The sequence below is a fragment of the Cryptotermes secundus genome, unplaced genomic scaffold (assembly GCF_002891405.2).
Source record: "Cryptotermes secundus unplaced genomic scaffold, Csec_1.0 scaffold74, whole genome shotgun sequence".
NCBI classification, from domain to species: Eukaryota; Metazoa; Arthropoda; class Insecta; order Blattodea; family Kalotermitidae; genus Cryptotermes; species Cryptotermes secundus.
In genome coordinates, this window is record NW_019745079.1 from 1,074,928 (window position 1) to 1,093,342 (window position 18,415).

Genomic DNA, 18,415 nt, shown 5'->3' on the forward strand with positions numbered 1-18,415 from the left:
GCCCAGGCATTCAAAAATTAAGAAGAGTGATATACAAACACAGACAGCACGGTGATCGTATAAGCCTGCTTTAATTTTTTCAAAACAAGAAACGTACGCTAATATATGTATATATTCAGTTCTTATTTATTTACATGCTAACTTAACAGCCCAAAGGCCAATTACAAAGCGAGCACAAGTGACACAAAACACACACATACATAAAAAAAAAACAAAGCAGTTCATATCATTTCGATAACAATAATAATTTAAGTGATACTAAATGTAAGACCCTTGGGATACCTCAGTTTGTCACTCTGCTTTCCAAATACGGAGCATGAAGACGCCCATGTTTGGGGCTGGACGATCAAGGTTTAATTTCCCTTGAGGCAGGAATCGCCACAGATTTTGGCCCACCAGTCTCCTATCCAATGGGTAAAGGCGATAAATCGGCAGGAGCGCGAAGTTCTTCTTCTCATTCCTATCTAATTCCGAAGTTAGGAACATGTGGAGGTTCTGCCAATACGCCTTCACAGCATAGCCCTTTTGTACTGGGCAATTTTAACTTGACTTTACACAAGTATTTAGTACATAAAAGAATGGGGCACGTGGTAGCGTAGTTGTTGGTTGAGGCACTATGCTATAAGCCGGACGGTCCGCGGGATCGAATCCCGATGAGGTGGGTTTTTCAATTTACCAAATCCTTCCAGCCGCACTATGGCGGAGTCGACTCTGCCTCTAACAGAAATGAGTACCAGGAATCTTTCTGGAGGGGTAAAGGGCGGCCAGCTCGTAAGGCTTACAACCTCACTGCCATCTGTCAGCCGATTGTTTAGAAGATGTGGGAGCCTCGACGTCTCGCAACCCTATGGGTCTCCACGACCTGTTACAGGGAAAGCTTTACCTTTACATAAAAGCATATTACATGTTTCGTATACTTGTGAAATATGATCTAACTTTTTATGGTAGAAACGTAAATTATAAACATTTCAAAACAAATTCTTCCGAAAGATGTGTGAAATAAGAGAGCAGTTTAGGACACAGGTCCCCAACATTATAATAAGGACAGTGGAATATAAGATAGTAACGTGAACTGGGTGTGAAGGTGAGAATGCAGAGACTTTTGGTAAGCAAAGCTACTGAAAAGCGGAAACTTGAAAAACTGCGATGGAAATAGAATCGAAGAATCAGAAGATAAGGGTGAGACATTCATAACACTAGTCCTGGATCGTGTCCAGTTGCGGATTTTAGTAATAGCGGCAGGCCCGATGGGCCTTTGGATTCCACTATCAGAGAATTATTTACTTTAGAGTATATAACAAACATTTTAAATTAAAAAAGAAAGAGAGACAGGGAAGGAATAGTTAGATTGGTAGTTGAAAGGGACCGTCGTGCTAGAAGTGAGGGTAGCCCTGTTTTGGGGAGAAGATGAGCATCTCTCCCAGGCTTCGCCCGCTCGTCCTTCTGATAAGATAGCAGCATGAAAGTGAAGGAGACCGCCTTTGTGGTCTAGTGGTCAGAGTTCCTGGCTACAGATCCAGAGGTTCCGGGTTCGATTCCCAGTGCTACCAGATTTTCAGATAAGTACTAGGTCTGGAACGGGGTCCGCTCGGCCTCGTGAGGATAACTGAGGAACTATTTCAATAGCGGCTCTGGTCTAGAAAACCGAAATTAACGGCCGTGGGGAAGCGTTGGGCTGAGCACGCGAGACCCTCTATCCGCAAAAGTTGGTATTGACTTCGCCAACAAGCGGCGGTCGCTCGGTCGGTACAGTTCGCTTACGGACTAAAGCCATGGAATTTGTTTTTTGTTGTTTTTATGAAAGTGAAGACGTTATCGTCGTATGGAGTCGAGTTCGAATACCGTCACCGCAGTCTCGCGAGTCGCAAAGAAAAGGGAGTCCAGTGCCTGGGGGTATAACTGGGATACCCTGTCACTAGGGGAAATAAATGCAGCCACCCGGCACACCAGGTTGGGGTGTCTCGAATCGAAGACAGTATAATATGGCCATGAATCCCGCGGGACTGGGAACAACAAATGATTGTGCTGGCGAGGACCAGCAGCAATTTACCAAACAGATGGAACCCAGTTACAACGGTGCAACAAACACAGCGCCTACACAGAAAGACAGACCCCTCCCTCGTCGAAGAGAAGACCGCACATGTCTAAGAGAGAACAGAAACCCTAGCCATAGATCTTGACGAGACCTAATGCTAAGATTGACTGTGCTGATGAGGACCGGCAGCAATTCAACCGACCGACTGAAGATGAAAACATGGTTAGAAATAGGGGCTTCAGAAAAGACACTGCGTCTAAATTACAAAGATTGAACGGTTACTCCTCTTTAGGAAAATAAACTGTTGTTTTTTGTAATAATCATATGAAATCCACAAATGCACTCTGTAAGCAAAATATAGAGTTGAAACAGGTGCGCTTTCAAGAATTCAAATGCGAGACATTGAAGTGGTTGGTCATGTTGCTTACACTCAGGTACGAACGAGAAGAATATCATCCAGTCCGCTGGAATAAATTGTCGTTTGTCGGAAATAACCAGAGCGCAGTAGTGAGGTCAGTGCAGATACAAATAGCACGCGTTAACGACGCATTGCAGCTTGCTCCTGCTACATGACAGGAGTCCTGCACATTTTCGGTCGTTGTCATCTTTCCAAAAACATTTAATGTTCAGTAGGGGCCGTAGAAAGAGATTAAAACGAGAAATGAAGAACGGTTCCGGCAATTCTGCACGTAACGCCATCTGGATCTGCTCCCAAACCTCGTCTCGCTATGCCAGCAGTCAGTAAATCAGCTACAGTATGCTAGCTCGTACTCGGGGCAATTGCTGTGCCTTCTCTTGAGGGGGTGGAGGCTACGGAGGGATAGACACTACAAAGAAAACAAGACTTGATGGCCGCGCCATAGCTCAAGCGGTTAGTCGCTGGCTTCCCACCGCGGCGGCCCGTGTTCGAGCCCGGGTCTGGTCAAGTGGGGTTTGTGGTGGGCAAAGTGGCGCTGGGGCAGGGTTTCTCCGAGTACTTCGGTTTCTCTTGCCAATCGTCATTCCACCAAATTCACCATCATCATAACCACCCGGGACAGGTAAAATAGGCCAATCAGTGGCCGCCGTGCCGAATGGACCCAGCTGGACTCCACACCCCACTATGCAAATAAAAAAGAAAACAAGACGGAACACAATATATCAAATACAATGTTTTCTTTTAAACATTGGTAAGCGGAGAGATTTTGAAGTTACGTATGAACTGCAATTTTGCATATGAACCATAAGCTTAATAATTTTTCAAATCAGGGCTATCAACTGGTGGCACGCGGCCCGCATGTGAAACACGTGGCGAATCTTGCCGTAAGGTAGAAAACACGAAGTAATAATGAAGAGTGCTTATTAAATACTCCTTCTAACTTTGGAAAGTACATACTTAGTGCAACTCTGTGATCCTATGCAATTTTGATACAGTATATAAAAATTTCAGCGGACGATTTTTAAGCACCGTTGACCTGGTAAGTATTTGTACCGGTACATTGGAAAAATATATAGGTCTACATTATATATATCAATCACAGTGGGCGTGCGGTCTGAGACATGGACTGTAATCGTCCTCTCCAACACTGGGATCGTGAGTTCGAATCCCGCTCGAGGAATGATGTCTCTGTGCGTTTATTATGTGTTTGTGTTATTATGAGTGTAGGCAGGGGCCATGTGACGGGCTGATCTCCCTTCCAAGGAGTCCTACCGACTGTCTAAGATTAAGAAACTGAAGTGAAACGAAGCGTTTCACGGATATCCTATGCTCCAAGTGTGAGCAACAGGAAGGAAGATAGACAGACCGGGACCTAATCGTGAAGAGCCAAGACGTTATGAATCTGACTCACCAATCTTGCTATTATAGGCTCAAAGGCCTACAGTAGGAAAAGTTGTTGACGTAGGGCTCGGATGCTATTCAAACCCTTCCACCGAATATTTTACTATCTTATAAAGTGAAATAGAAGTCTATTTGAGATGTGTTTCGCTACAATACATAAATCTGTGTTTCCATAACAGCAAGATTTGTGGTACACAGATTCTGAACAGAGATAACTAATTTTATTAATTCAAATTCGTTTAATTTCTATTGTTCTCTCTCTCTCTCTCTCAATGGCTCTACAGCCCTTGTGGAACTTGGCCATTTGTTCAGTTTCTTAATCTATACACAGTCGTTAGGACCCTTGGACGGGGGATCAGCCCGTCACAAGGCCGCTACCTACACACAGAATAAATGCAAATAGACATCAGTACCTCGAGTGAGAGTTGAACCAAACGATTCCAGTGTTCGAGCGGCCTAACTCCGAATACTCTCGCACTATTGCTACTGATATTAATATCAACTAGACCGACCAGTTCTATTTCTTCTATTTTTCTCTTATCTTAGTCCATTTTCTGATTTAAATTTCTGTTCACTTTTAACCTCCGGTGGGATTTATGTGCCTCTGACTTAGTCCTCCCTTTGCATACTTAGTTTTGAGTAAATACTATGACGTGTATACCCACTGAAAGGCAATGACTAGGTACACACATTCCTGTGGAAGTAAACGCGCGCAATAATAGGACTCCACTGCTTGGTAACGGATCAGTAAACACGCCTCCTTAATAGAGACTATGTCTTCTGAGTGGTCCGTGCAAAGTGGTCATAAAGAAGGGTTCAGTTGAGAAGAGTTAGTTGTCAGAAGTTGAACGTTCAGTTGAAGGAGAGTTTATTTGAGTCGAGTTCTAGTCGAGTTCTGGAGATCGCAGTCGAAAGTGACTGAGAAGAAATAGCAAGAAATGAATCAGACTGTTACAAGAAGACTTCATGTGTGATTTGAAGTTAGAGTGAGACAGTGATAAATCCGTTGCCAGGATACGACTAGTGAAGACTTAGCATCCTAGTGCCTATGTAACGGTGAACTTAGCGACAACGCTGTGTTACTTGTAGTCCCGAGTTGTGTCAATGTAAGAGATGCAATAAATCCAATCATCCAATCCAGAACACGTCTTAAAAGTAACCCACAACCACTAATGCACGGGACAATATTTTCCCATGGTTTTCAACTTTATTAGATCTGTGCAGTTTGTAATGTCTTACATGCTATGTCCTCATTTATATTCAGCCATTTACTGCATATAAATCTTCACAACATTTGAATAGTATAACGACACAGCGTGGCCCGAACAACTAGACGACACTAAAAAGTCATATTCTTCAAACAACGGAACCACGAAATGGTAGACATTTTATCTTCCATTTTTGTATTGCTAGTGGGGTGGGAGTAAGTCCCTTGTACTGCGGCCACTTCTGGCCTATTGTACCAGCCCCAGATGATAGGTGAGGGTGATTGTGGAGCAATTGGTGGAATGAAGATTGGCAGGGGAAACCGAAGTACTCGGAGAAACCCTGCCCCAGCGTCACTTTGTCCACCACAAATCCCACTTGACCAGACTCGGGATGGAACCCGGGCCGCCGCGGTAGGAAGCCAGCGACTAACCGCTTGAGCTATGGCGCGGTCTTTATTTTCCTTTAAAGAGAAGCAGTATATAGGACACGGACCAAACTGGTTCTAGATTTTAACAAAGTTTTTAAACCACCCTTGTAAATAAACTAATTACAATAATTTATAAATATTTTATTATATTCATAAATTCTCTGTAATTCTTAAATATAAAATTTTATTTTGTAAGATTTGAGGCTTTCACAGCGGTGACTATGAAGAAAGCAGTCTTCTGGGATTTGGCACCGTGTATATGTGGTGTTAACCGACGTTTCGGAGGAACGTATCGCCTCCATCNATTCATGACATTGTGATGATATTGCATGTATGTACTGATACGGACCAATCACGTTGTAACAGTAGTTTCTGACCATATTGATATATCCTTCTGAAGATGGTCTGGAAGACCGAAACATGTCAGGGATGAAAGATTAAGAAGGAAAAACATTATCAGTCACACTGGACGGAGTACAGTAAAAGAAAGTAAAGCTATCCCTGTAACAGGCCGTGGAGGCCCGTAGGGTTGTGAGATGTTGAGGTTCCCACATTTTCTAGACAATCGGCTAATAGATTGCGACAAGATTGTCAGCCCTACGCGCCGGCCGCCATTTACCCCCAACAATATTCCATAAATATTCCTGGTACTCATTTCTATTAGAGGCTGAGTTATCCCCAGGACCATAGTGCGGCTGGAAGAATTAGATCAACTGAAAACGAAAGAAGGACGGAGTTGATAACCTTCTATAATTTGAACAGTATACATTTAGCATTCTTCTCTCCCTACTAATGAAACAAAATGTCTGTTTTCTCACTTTGTGTATTATTCCTTCTTTATTGTGATAATGACAAGGAAACCAACACCATCTATTAGAAGGATCGGGTACTTCTGCTAGGATATAAAATGAACAACAACAAAACACACTTCTCCCCTCCCCTTCCCGAAAGCAAATCACACCCGTTTACTTCCCAAGGAACAAAACGGAGAATGAATGAAGCCTTCTGTAATGCCGGCTTCTAAGGTAACGGACAGAATTTCGTCCTACACACTGATGGATGTTGTGACGCCAGTCCGAACTCAGCTCCTGCAGTAACGACTTCCAATTAGACCACAGTACGTGCCTACAGCCGCATTCCGGAAACCCGGACCTCCCACTCTGCGAGATGAGGGAAATATACATATTCCTGTCCGTGCTGGGATGCTGAGTTCTGCCTCTCTAATAAACCAGAGCTTTATTGAACCGATGTCTTGGAGGATATATGAGCCAAATGTTATTGTCACGGACACAAATGGCTGCCGGTTCCTACTCCACACAAACTTTCTATACATTCAGAATGTACTGGAAACCCTATAAATCGGCAGTTTCCTCGTTTGCTCATTTATTCTTTAATTTCACCTCGGTTTACTTAACAGTATCAACAGCGCCGAATTATTAATGATATGGTCTTAATTTAAGGCATTATCCCAACATTTACCTTGAAGGACTGACGAAATCTACAAACACCTGTCAAAAATAGCCGATCTCCAAGTCGAGATATGAAACCAGGACCTCCCCTATACGAAGCGAAAATACGCCTAACATCCACAGCGTTCGGTCTCCGACTTATTGTTTAATTAATTATGTAATTATACATGCATGTATATTTCTGGTTTATTTAACTACCGTTTCAACTATGCAGATAAAGGTGTTGAATGACAGGATAATTAATGGGCAAGAAGTTCTGGAAAGAACTATCGCCTACTTCCTTCAATACGACATGGACCACATAGAAAACGGCGGCTACAACAATTCTGTGTTGCCGCGGGAACGTTTTTGCCTAGCCGTTGCCTAGTAACAATAAGGGATACACACACAGACCTACAGCATCTCCTTTGATACGACGCGGACTGCATAGAAAACGACTCCTCTAGCAATTCTTCTATTGTTTCGTGTTTTCGTTGCAGCGGGAACGTGTTTACCGAGCCGTTGCTTAGCATCGAATGGAGGGATACACTAAACCGAACCGTTGCCTTGCAACGATAGGACGGATACACAGACACAGACTGATGGGAGGGATTTATGAAGTATTCCGCTCATATGGGTTCAGCTGTCATAACATATTTATGTTTCGTAAACATTGATTCAGGCATGCAAAGGTTGGTGGGAGGATAGGCAGACACACAGGCAGGATCGAAATTGCATAAGCCTATTTTCGCTTTTTCAAAACACGGAAAATGGGCTAAATATGACGTAGATGCAACGAAAGCGGTCATTCTGAAGTAGACCTACTATCTCGGCCTTTATTTGTCTGGATTACTGAAGAAAATCCCCGAGCCGAGGCATGAACCTGAATACGGGGCAGGAGTTATGCCATGCGACTGTGAAGTATGGCCCCCGAGTTGTTGCTGCTGCTGTTTTTGTTACTGTCTGAAGTCGCAGTGTTATGCCCAGAGCTGTGGGCCGGGAAAGCCATGATTTTGATATCGGTTCCTTTGTTGGAAGTACCTCCGCCACAATTTTCACATTCCCTTTCAAAACGACATAACTCTTACATGTCTGGATTTTTCCAAATGTCGTTTTTCTTACGTAATATTTTTCACGGCTATGAAGGTTCATACCGAGATTTTTTGGGTTATGTTACTATGTTGTATGATAGTTGTTCACCGGCATTCCTGAAAAATACGCAGCCTCCATCTTTATGGTACAATTCTAACACGAAGATGGAGCGACATGTTGCACCGAATCAGTGATAACCACATACCGCAAGCGAACTATACCGACCGAGCAATCGTCGCTTGTCGGCGAAGTTAGTGCCAACTTTAGCGGACAGAGGGTGTCACGTGGTCAGCGCAACGAATACTCACGGCCGTTAATTTCGGTTTTATAGACCGGAGCCGCTATTTCCTTGAAATATATCCTCAATTATCATTACGAGGCTGAGTGGACCCCGTTCCAGACCCACTACTTCTCGGAAAATATGGTAGCGCCGGAAATCGAACCCGGGCCTCAGGATCTGTAGCCAGGAACTCTGAACACTAGACCACAGAGGCGGTCTCCACCTACCGCAATATACGATGTTATAAACAAAGATACCATAATAGTAACAGATTCTTATGTTGTCATAGAAGTAGCCAAATATGGCCGATCATTGCTTATTTTTAATCAAAATTCCTGAGGTTCTGTGATAACGTCAGGAGAATCGTGTAGGTTGTAAGGCAATTATGCAGGTTTATGTCTGAACACCGACAGTTATATGACTTCCACAGTAAGAAGAAATGCGGTACCAGCCGCTGTTTCGTTTCGCAAAGGGACCGTAAGCTAGAGTAGGCGATAAAAGAACATTAGTAACAAAGGACTCGCGTCGTACCAACGCGTAGCTCTACTGGGACATCAGCACAGTGTGACTGCAGCACTCTGGCATGGACAGTTTCTCGCATTGAAACACAGTGCCATATCAGCAGCTTCTAACATAAAACGTAAACGTAGAATGCACACGGCAGAACAGATATGTTAATATTCATGCTCTTGTAATTAATTGTTATAAGAAATGGACCGCCTCTGTGGTCTAGTGGTCAGAGTTCCTGGCTAGAGATCCAGAGGTCCCGGGTTCGATTCCCGGCAGTTACCAGATTTTCTGAGAAGTAGCGGGTCTGGGACGGGGTCCACTCAGCCTCGTGAGGATAATTGAGGAGCTATTTCAAGGAAACAGAGGCTCCGGTCTAGAAAACCGAGATTAACGGCCGTGGGGATCCGTTGCGCCTACTAGTTGTGATGTGTATACCCATTACTAGACAACGATTCGGTAAGCGAATTCCAGCGCTCAAGAATAGGACGTCTGTTGCTAGGCAACGGCGAGGTAAACACGTCTCTTTAACAATAGAGCTGTTTTCCGCTGGGTCCGCGCCTGTGGGTTGTAAAGGAGCAAAGAAGGTCGCTTGAGCAGTGATGAACAGAGCCGAGTTCGAGACGCCAGCCTACTGGGATAATAGCTTGGAATTGGATTGAGTTGGCAGTTGCAGAATCATGGCAAGAAAGGAATTAGGCAGTGAAGAGAGGACTTCATATGTGATTTGAAGTGACAGTGGGACTGTTATAAATCCGTTGCCGGGATACGACTAGTGAAGACTGGCAACCTTAGTACGTTTATAACGGTGAACCGTAAAGTGTGTAGAACAGCGATAGCGCTCTTATCGTCTGTAGTTTCGAATTGTGAATGTATAAGGCGCAATAAATCCAATCATCCAATCCAAAATCCGTCTTATAAGTCAGCCCTACACTTAACGATATCAGTTTTTTTTTTTTTTTTTGCTCAGTGTACAAAGTATCAAGATTGTCGTAATAATGTAATATCGAGAAATATTATAGAGAAATTAATAAAGACTTGATGCAGCAGCAAGAATTATGGTTCTTTTCGGCCCACGCTCTTTGATGTGACCACTATACAAGCGAAAGAGCAACATAAGACAGGTGAATTAAAGAAAAGAAACTGCAAACCAAAGGACGCGAAAACAAGAGATTTATGTTACTGGATAAAGGATCACACAGACCGTGACTCCAGTTATCAGAACAGGCCTGTTATGAATCCGAAAGATAACAGTGGCGTTACTGCAGCTGAGCAGCTGAGCTGGTGGTAACGCACGTGCGCGGTTCGAATTTCGGGCGAGACACCGGCCATCCTTAACTTGCGCAAGCGCTCTGGCAGACCGGAACCGGACACTGATGATAAGGTTCGTATTCTGTAAATCCCACGTACTGTGATCCGTAAAAGTGAGGTGAAGTTGTCCCTGTGCTTAATGTATTTAAACACTTTGCCATGAAGACGTATAGGAGAGTGGAGGTATAGCTCCACCATTCTTGACTTTGCATTAGATGGTGGATAGCGAGGTTCAGGCCACGGCCACATTCCCTTTCCCTCCGGGGAAAGAGACCCCGGAACACATTGGAGAGGGAGGTGGGCCGGCCCCAGGGCCGGTGTGGACGCTATGGGTTAAAGTAAAATCTCTTACCCCTGCCGGGAATCGAATCTCAGCCCGTAACAGTGATCCGCAGTTATCATAATTTTAACATCGGATAATGAAGGAGGGAATGATGCAACAGACTGAGAAAAGTGTTTGAAGTTCTTAGTTGTCATGTTTAATTCTTCAAGTACAGCATGTTGACTGCTGAAAGCAATTGCGTAGAGCACACCAACAGTTCTAAGCTGTTCCATCAGATAATGTGGCTGCCAGCTATCGTTTTGGAAAGAACAGGTTCAGATGGTCGTCGAAACACATGCTCAGCCGATGTATAATTAGACACCCTGTACTCCGTATAGTTCATAGGAGAACAATTCGATTAAGTAAGCAAATGGAAAAGAAACTTGTGTCTCCCCTCCAACCCCAAATGTTAATCAAAATGAAGACTCGCTGATTTACACACGAGCTTAGATCTTATATTACAGAACTTCTGGGACAAAAGGAAGAACTTCAGACAGATGAGCAACAGCAGAAAAGGAAGCGTGTTACATGTTGACGCAAAATGTAAAGAAAAGCCACACTTGTCTCATATGCAGAAGATAGGGATGCTGAATGAATGCATATTGTCTCTGGGCCCTAGGATATGTAATTATCAAATCTAGTGAGCATTCAAGCCTCCCCCCTATAGAATCGTGATCCACAGTAGTCTGCTGCGATCAGTTAGTCTAGTATGCGAATTTGTACATATTATGATCTCAGATTCAGTACATATTCAGAAATTGAATAAAAGCCAAAATGATGTAGAAGAAGGGTCTATAAATATGGTAGCAAAATTTCTGATAGGGGTGGTTCCCTTTTTCGGATACGTAACATTTTTTAAAAAGTCTATGGAGTCTATGATCCATTCCTTTATTTCAGTATCAGCCACCTAAAGATAAGTAAAACACCAAGTCTATATAAGTTAAGATTTTTTTTTTGGATGTTGCAAATTTGCAACCAAGTTAAGCGCCCAAAATTAGGCAACCCACTGCTAATCTAAACATGGCATCATAGCGGGGAATTCGAACTTTTGGAAGCTATGGAAACATGATATACATGTTATAATGTTAAGTTCGCATAAACAATACGCAAGTTAAAACAAATGTATGGTTTCGAAACCTTAACTCTGTAAGCGAAAATATTACATCAGAATTGGCAGGAACACATACACTGTTGCTTCCACGTACGATTTACTACTGATGAGAAATTGGCTGGATAGAATATGTAAGGTCCTGTGGTCCACACCGTAGTGCTACCGTTAGTTAGTTAGTTAGTTATTTGGAGAGGGTGGGTTACCCCATGCACCGCGACCAGTTTGATCTATTGTGCTTCCCTCTATGATATTCTACCAGTCTCTATACCCTACCGATATTGGTGCGTGCCATCAGTCCCGACCGAGCCAGCGAGTTCTCTACTGGCTTGGCGGTATCTATAATGCTTCCCTCATCTATCAGAGGCATTAGAGACTACTGTTGGGCGGGGAACGTCCTTGAATTTGGCTCAGTGACCTCCTTTGGAGATATGAGGTTCTTTTACGTGCCGTAAAGCTACGACACGGGACCCACGGCTTAAAAGTCCCTCCCGGAGGACTTGTTCCCTGAATTTTTCCGCCCTTAAAAATTCCACGACCTCCGTATTGCTACCGTTACTTCCTGAACAGCCATATTAGGCGCCTATCCGAAATATGGTCACTCCATTCCTACATCTCGTATATTTCCGATTTGTACAAGATTATTATTAGTATGGAGGAGACAAGGAATGCGTATAGGATATTGGTGGGGAAGTCAGAAGGAAAGAGATCACAGCGAAGACTCAGGCGTGGGTGGGTGGACAACATTAGAATGGATCTTAGAGAGACAGGATGGGATGGTATGGACTGGATAGATGTGGTTCAGGATAGGGACCAGTGGAGGGCTCTTGTGAACACGGTGATGAACGTTCGGGTTCCATAAAATGCTGGGAAATTATTGAGTAGCTGCAGAATTGGCGGCTCCTCAAGAAGGGCTCAGCTCCATGAGTAAGTAAGTAATGCTATCCGTGAAATATATAGTGTATATAAACCGGTACATCTAGTTCTGTCCTCAACCATCCCGATAAACACAAATGGTTACTCTAAATAGGCTGGATAGGCTCTATGGTTTAGGCTCAGATTGTGTGGACGAAAAGTCTGGAGTGTGGAATTCTTCTTGTCTGACATGCTGAATCCCAACATTTGTTAACCTCTGCCTGTTCGATGTTTCAACGCGTTCAAGTTGACATTTTACACAACTGACTACCAGTCTCAAAATCCTGTCTGACAGATATTTAAATGCCATGTACTTACAGGAAGGTAGGTGGTGGGTTGCTTAACTGCAGTCTCTTAGCACTTAGCACATGCCCTGCTGACTTCATTACAAACCGAACACTGTTTCTGTGCAACTGTGCTCGACAAGGCCCTGTCTGCCCTATCTGGAGGACATGACACAATCATTCTTTACTAAGAAACCTCCTTAGCCTGTATCATGTCTTCTTTAACAAAACAAGTGCATGACGTCACCCACAGATGCCCTGCTAAGGTATCATTCGCATGTTTACCGGCCTGAAGTGTATGTAACTAGTCACGTCCTGACCGGTGTCACATTACTCTGTACGCATGATGGGGAGTTCATGTCAAAGCTTACACAGTCGACTAAATTTGATATTTTCCCTGCGGGCTCTGTGCTGAAAGTTGCTAGACAAATTTTGTTATCATCATTTGGTTCTTTACTCCCGTGGCGCTTCGATGCGAATTCTTATCTTTCCTGCAAAACTGATCAGCTTGTAGTAAAGGAAGTCCTACATGAAATCAGTTACGAACATCCTTCTGGGTTGTGACACCGTGTAGTCTTGTAAGCAGATACATAAATTCCGGAGAAGCATGTTGCCTCCGTCGTCAGGGTTGTGATGTGTAGGCTGAGGAACTGACTCGGTTATGTATAGGCCGATTACAAGGTCACTCAGATGCACGTCATACGAAACGTCGGTTTCCACCCGCAGGACTATACGATGTCACAGCTCAGAAGAGGACAACCTGAAATTTCCACTGCCATGAACGCTTTCAAAACGTAAGGTTTCATTTTTTCGGGTTTTCTGTTCTTCATTCCTTTTTATCATGCTCTTTAGGTCCCATATTCCTGTCTATCTTTCCTTGCTTTCTTCCTCCTTCCCTATCTCTTTATTATCCTCTTCTTTCGCACGTACTTTCTCAGTAAGTAAGAGAATCAGAGGAGGGACTGACCATCTGCGCAGTCTCTACGGATAACACTTCCACCGATGCGCTGCTAACATTGATGGGCACTCCGAAATCACAAATACACTGAATATGCAACCGGTGTAATTTATTCCCGTAAACGTCGAGACTGCAATACCGACTGAAGCACAGATACCTCTCGTTGCCGTTTATTGCTCCCCTATATTCTAGTCACCTTCTGTGTGTATGTATATTTACGTACATAACCGGTAGGATTGATAGATATTTCCTTAGACTGTCAGGTTTCTAATCGATCAACCAAATATAAATAATAGATTGAGCGGTAAATGAACTGGCTCGTACAAATATAATTTCTTACCGGCAATTGTAACGTAAGTAGTAGAGTAAATAGTTCTCAGCACGTAGGTACTGCAACTTACAAAGGAAACTAATCTGAGAGGGGGCACGCGGTAGCGTAGTTGGTTGAGGCACTATGCTACAAGTCTGAGGTCGCGGGTTCGAGTCCCGATGAGGTGGATTTTTCAATTGGCTTCATCCTTCCAGCCGCATTATGGTCCTGGGTTCAAATCAGCCTCTAACAGAAATGAGTACTAGGAATCTTCTTGGGAGTAAAGGGCGACCGGCGCGTAAGGCTGACAACCTCACCGCCATCTTTGAACCGATTGTCTAGAAAATGTGGGAGCCTCGACGTCTCACAACCCTATGGGCCTCCATGGCCTGTTACAGAGACAGCTTTTAGTAAACCCAGAAATTGTCGGCAGTCGTGTTCAGACAGGCGGTGCGCACTGCGCTATAGAGAAGCCCACAGAGCTTGGGGGTCTGTCCGGATGCCCTGTCAGCTGCTAGCCGTAAAATACTCGTACACCATGTTACGAAATGTTACACCCAGTCACGGGCTTGGTACGGGATGGATACGTGTGGCACAAAATACGGTCCATTGGTGGGCATTTGTGAACACGCTAACAAGTTTCAGTATCAATAAAAGGTGAGAATCTCTTTAACGGCTGAACAACTATTAGATTCTTAAGTAATAAAGAAATACTCTACTCAGTTCATTTAAGTCGGCTAGGTAACTTTAGCTATTTAGTTGCTTAATTATAACAAGCATCAACCTTACAATCTCAGATGTGTTATATTTGTTGTCAAGTTATGTTGACTGAGAACCCAGTTCGCGTGCACGATCGGTCGGGTGACCACTGTTCGACTTCTTCTGATGAAATTAAACACTCTGATGATACATATTGTTTTCCAGAAGCCGCTGAACATTTGTTTGACACCTGCTTATGTTTTTCCCGCTGCACTTTATTCCCCCTCCACTGGCTGCTACTAGCTTCCACCTCACACTCTCTGCATGATGACGTGTTAGGATTATGAATTTATGAATCATTAAGGAAAATATGTCGAAGCGACCGTGACTTGTTCTAAAGTGATTTTCATAGAGATCAAGATTTAGATTCTAGTACTTTTGGTTATGACATCATGTAGTCAGGTAAGGTATTACCAATGTCTCGAAAGAACATACTGCTTCAATCTTCAGATTAAGACAGAGGGAAAGTTCTTCTGAAACGTTGGTAATAATTTACCAGGTTATAACAGCGGCGTACGCCAAAAGATGGCTACGCGGATCAAGGTATGATCGTAAGGAAACAACGCACGAGTTCAGGATCTGTGGAGCAGAATCCTACACGGGTATCTAACAGTCACTCCACTAGTAAAGTTCTTTTATGGACCCGCAGTGTTCATTACCGTGTTTACAACAGCCCACCACCTGATCACATCCCAAGCCAGTTGAGTCAGTCCACAACCTAACACGCTATGTTTGTAAGATTCACTTTATTATTATTCTCATTTACTCGTAGGAGGGAGCCGGGATAGCTCAGTCGGTATAGTGACTGGCTACGTACTGGAAGACCAAGGGGTCGAAGTCAGAGTCCCTGTAGGGTCTAAAATTTTCCTTTTCCAAATCATCCAGACCGGCTCTAGGGTCCACCCAACCTCGTATCCAATGGGTACTCGGGGCTATTTCCTAGGAGTAAAGCGACCCGGGGCGTGAAACTGACCACTCACCTCCGACTAGTGCCGAGGTCAAGAAAACGTGGATCTATACATCCACTCCCCATACGTCTTCATGGCGTAGTGCTTAATTAGTTACAACTTTACGCTTAGGTGTCTGAAGAGTTCCCATAGCTTCAGGTTTCTCGATTAGCAACTGCATTTCCTTAACTCCTCAAGAGTTTTACAATGAGCAGTGAAATTTACCTGTAGGACCACCTGCGACACGGCTGAATGCTGACGAGTATGAAGTCATTGAGCAGCGTCCGTCCTGTAACTGGCATCAATTTAGTTGCCCAACAACAAGGCTCAACTTCGAGGTAACAGCGAACAAACACTCACCGCTCTGAATCAAATATTAAACATTTACAAATCGTCTTTGTGTACGCCATTAAGAAATCTGTTTAGCCTTCTTCCCCTTTTAGTCACTGATGATTCAACGAGTTGATAACGTCGTCTGCGGCACTCACACACAAAACACACGTAATTACGTCATTAAACTAATTCCGTCAATCAATCTGCAGTGCTCAGTATCTTCTCCTGACATGTTCACACAAATCATCACTTTGAGTTTCATCACTGTATAATTCAATGTACTGAAAAATCAGAAACGTTTGTTTTTAGGTTACAATTTTGTGATTCAGAACTATAAATTCTACTCAGTATAACCTTACTTATTCATACGTATGTCTCCTTAGAATCAGTCACCACGCGATATACTGACTAACGTATTTCACTTCAGCAGTTCCTGCCCCGTGCGTAAAGCATCATGGCAGACCGTCCTGGCGCGAAGAAAAGTAACAGCGTGTTCTGAGATGTTTTCCTAAGTGCAAGCGTCCAAATATCGGACAGTCGGGGGCAGAGGAGGAGACGGGTGGTTGTGGTGTTTTCCCCCAGGATGTCGGTTTATCTCTCACTTCCAGTGTGGGCCAGTAGGTTTCGTCTTTCTGTTATATTCTACTTGCACAGGCGGTCAGTAGTAGCGTGGATGTAACACAGCACCGCTCTGGGTTTCAGACTGATGGCTCATCCTCCTGATACCCGTGTCTCGTGTACATGGACACGGCAGCAGTATCTGTCAATGACACGCCGAAGACCCGGCCGAAACTATTCAGAAACAAAACATCTGTAAAGATGTTTATCCAGTACAAGTTTACTGAAGCTTCGGGGAAGTATTTCCTCCATCTTCAGGGATAAAGATACGACAAGCAAGGAACGAGAAAAAATCAAGCAGAAAATTCAGATTATTGCTTGCTTAACATATTTTCAACACTGAAGATGGAAGCGGTACGAACTCTCGAAACTTCGATGAACTTCTACCAGACTACACGGCGTCGTATCCCAGAAGATAGCACTCTTCGTAGTCACAATTGTGAGAACCCCAAATCCAAAGAACCCGTGAATTTTATTTAATGTATCCTCCCTCCGTTAAGGCCAAGTCCTTACATTAAGATAACTAATAATGAATTCATCGAAAATATGGCAGAGCACAAATATTTGGAAATGACAGTAACAAATTAACAGTAAAAAAAAATTAAGAACAAATTAAATTTGGGAAATGCTTGTTGCCATTCAGTTCGGGGTCTTTTCTCGCCCCCTACCTACAAACACATTAGATGGAGAATATATAGTCTATAAGATATTTTGGCGTATTTGCTCAAAGCAAGGACTGTGGAGGTACAGAAACGGCCGTTGCTAGGTAATGCCAGCACGCAAAGGTACAGCTGTTGCTACGGAGTGATTGGGTAAGCATGTACACGGTGACGTCAAGCAATAATTATTGCTTGACGTCAATTATAATAGAAGAGGTGTTGCAAGCGGCGTTCTCTGTGGATCCGACCCGAGGCTATACAACGAGGATCTCATGCAGCTAGAATTAGAATTGAGCGATTGAGTGCAGTGCGGTTAAGGCCGTTCAATGGAGGAGTTGAGTGCGAACCAGCGGGCAATGGAAGCTGAAGATTTAATTATTAGGAAACGTCTAGTGAAAACATTGCAGAGGAATAGCCATTGTGTAGAGCTGTTACAAGTAAATAGTAATGAAAGTAGACTGAGAAGACTTAGTGTTAGTGATTTGTAGTGTGGAAATCAGTAATAATGTTATAATTATTTGTAGTTATGAACAGTAACTGGTCTGTAAACTATTCACCAATCCAAACCCCGTCTATAGTCACTAATACACGTGACAATAAAAATAAGTATATTAATAAAGGAACCACTCTCCTACACATTCCTATTGTGGTCCTCTGAGTTATGACACCGTGAGGTCTGTTATGTGGTTACCGACGTTTGGGATGAATATATCATCATAACCCCAAAGACTGCAATCAACGATATGGGGGCATCGTATTCATTACAAGACTGACAGACTACTGATGAATGAAATGAATACTGTCATAACCCTGCAAACCGCAACCCTGATCTTCCCCACCGTGCACACTTGTCCAACTTTTTTGTATTCAATTAGTGGGGGGTGGAGTCCAGCTGGGTCACTCGGCACTGCGGCCACTGATTGGCCTATTGTAGCCTGCCCCGGGTGATTATGATGATGGAGAATTTGGTGGAATGAAGATTGGCAGTGGAAACCGAAGTACTCGGAGAAAACCCGCCCCAGCGCCACTTTGTCCACCACAAATCCCACTTGACCAGACCCCGGGATCGAACCC

General features: G+C 43.7%; 1 protein-coding gene across 3 annotated transcripts in view; it reads right to left on the reverse strand.

The window, feature by feature from the left end:
• Positions 1-18,415, reverse strand: part of LOC111874828 (histone-lysine N-methyltransferase MECOM) — a 496,931-nt gene that overhangs the window by 358,065 nt on the left and 120,451 nt on the right. Inside the window, exon 1 of one of the 3 annotated variants that reach the window (XM_033755628.1) lies at positions 12,792-12,855. The exons of the other annotated variants lie outside the window; for them this stretch is intronic. The gene's annotated coding sequence lies outside the window, so the exon portion shown is untranslated. Of the gene's footprint in view, positions 1-12,791; positions 12,856-18,415 lie in introns of those variants that run through there. 3 annotated transcript variants of the gene reach the window in all.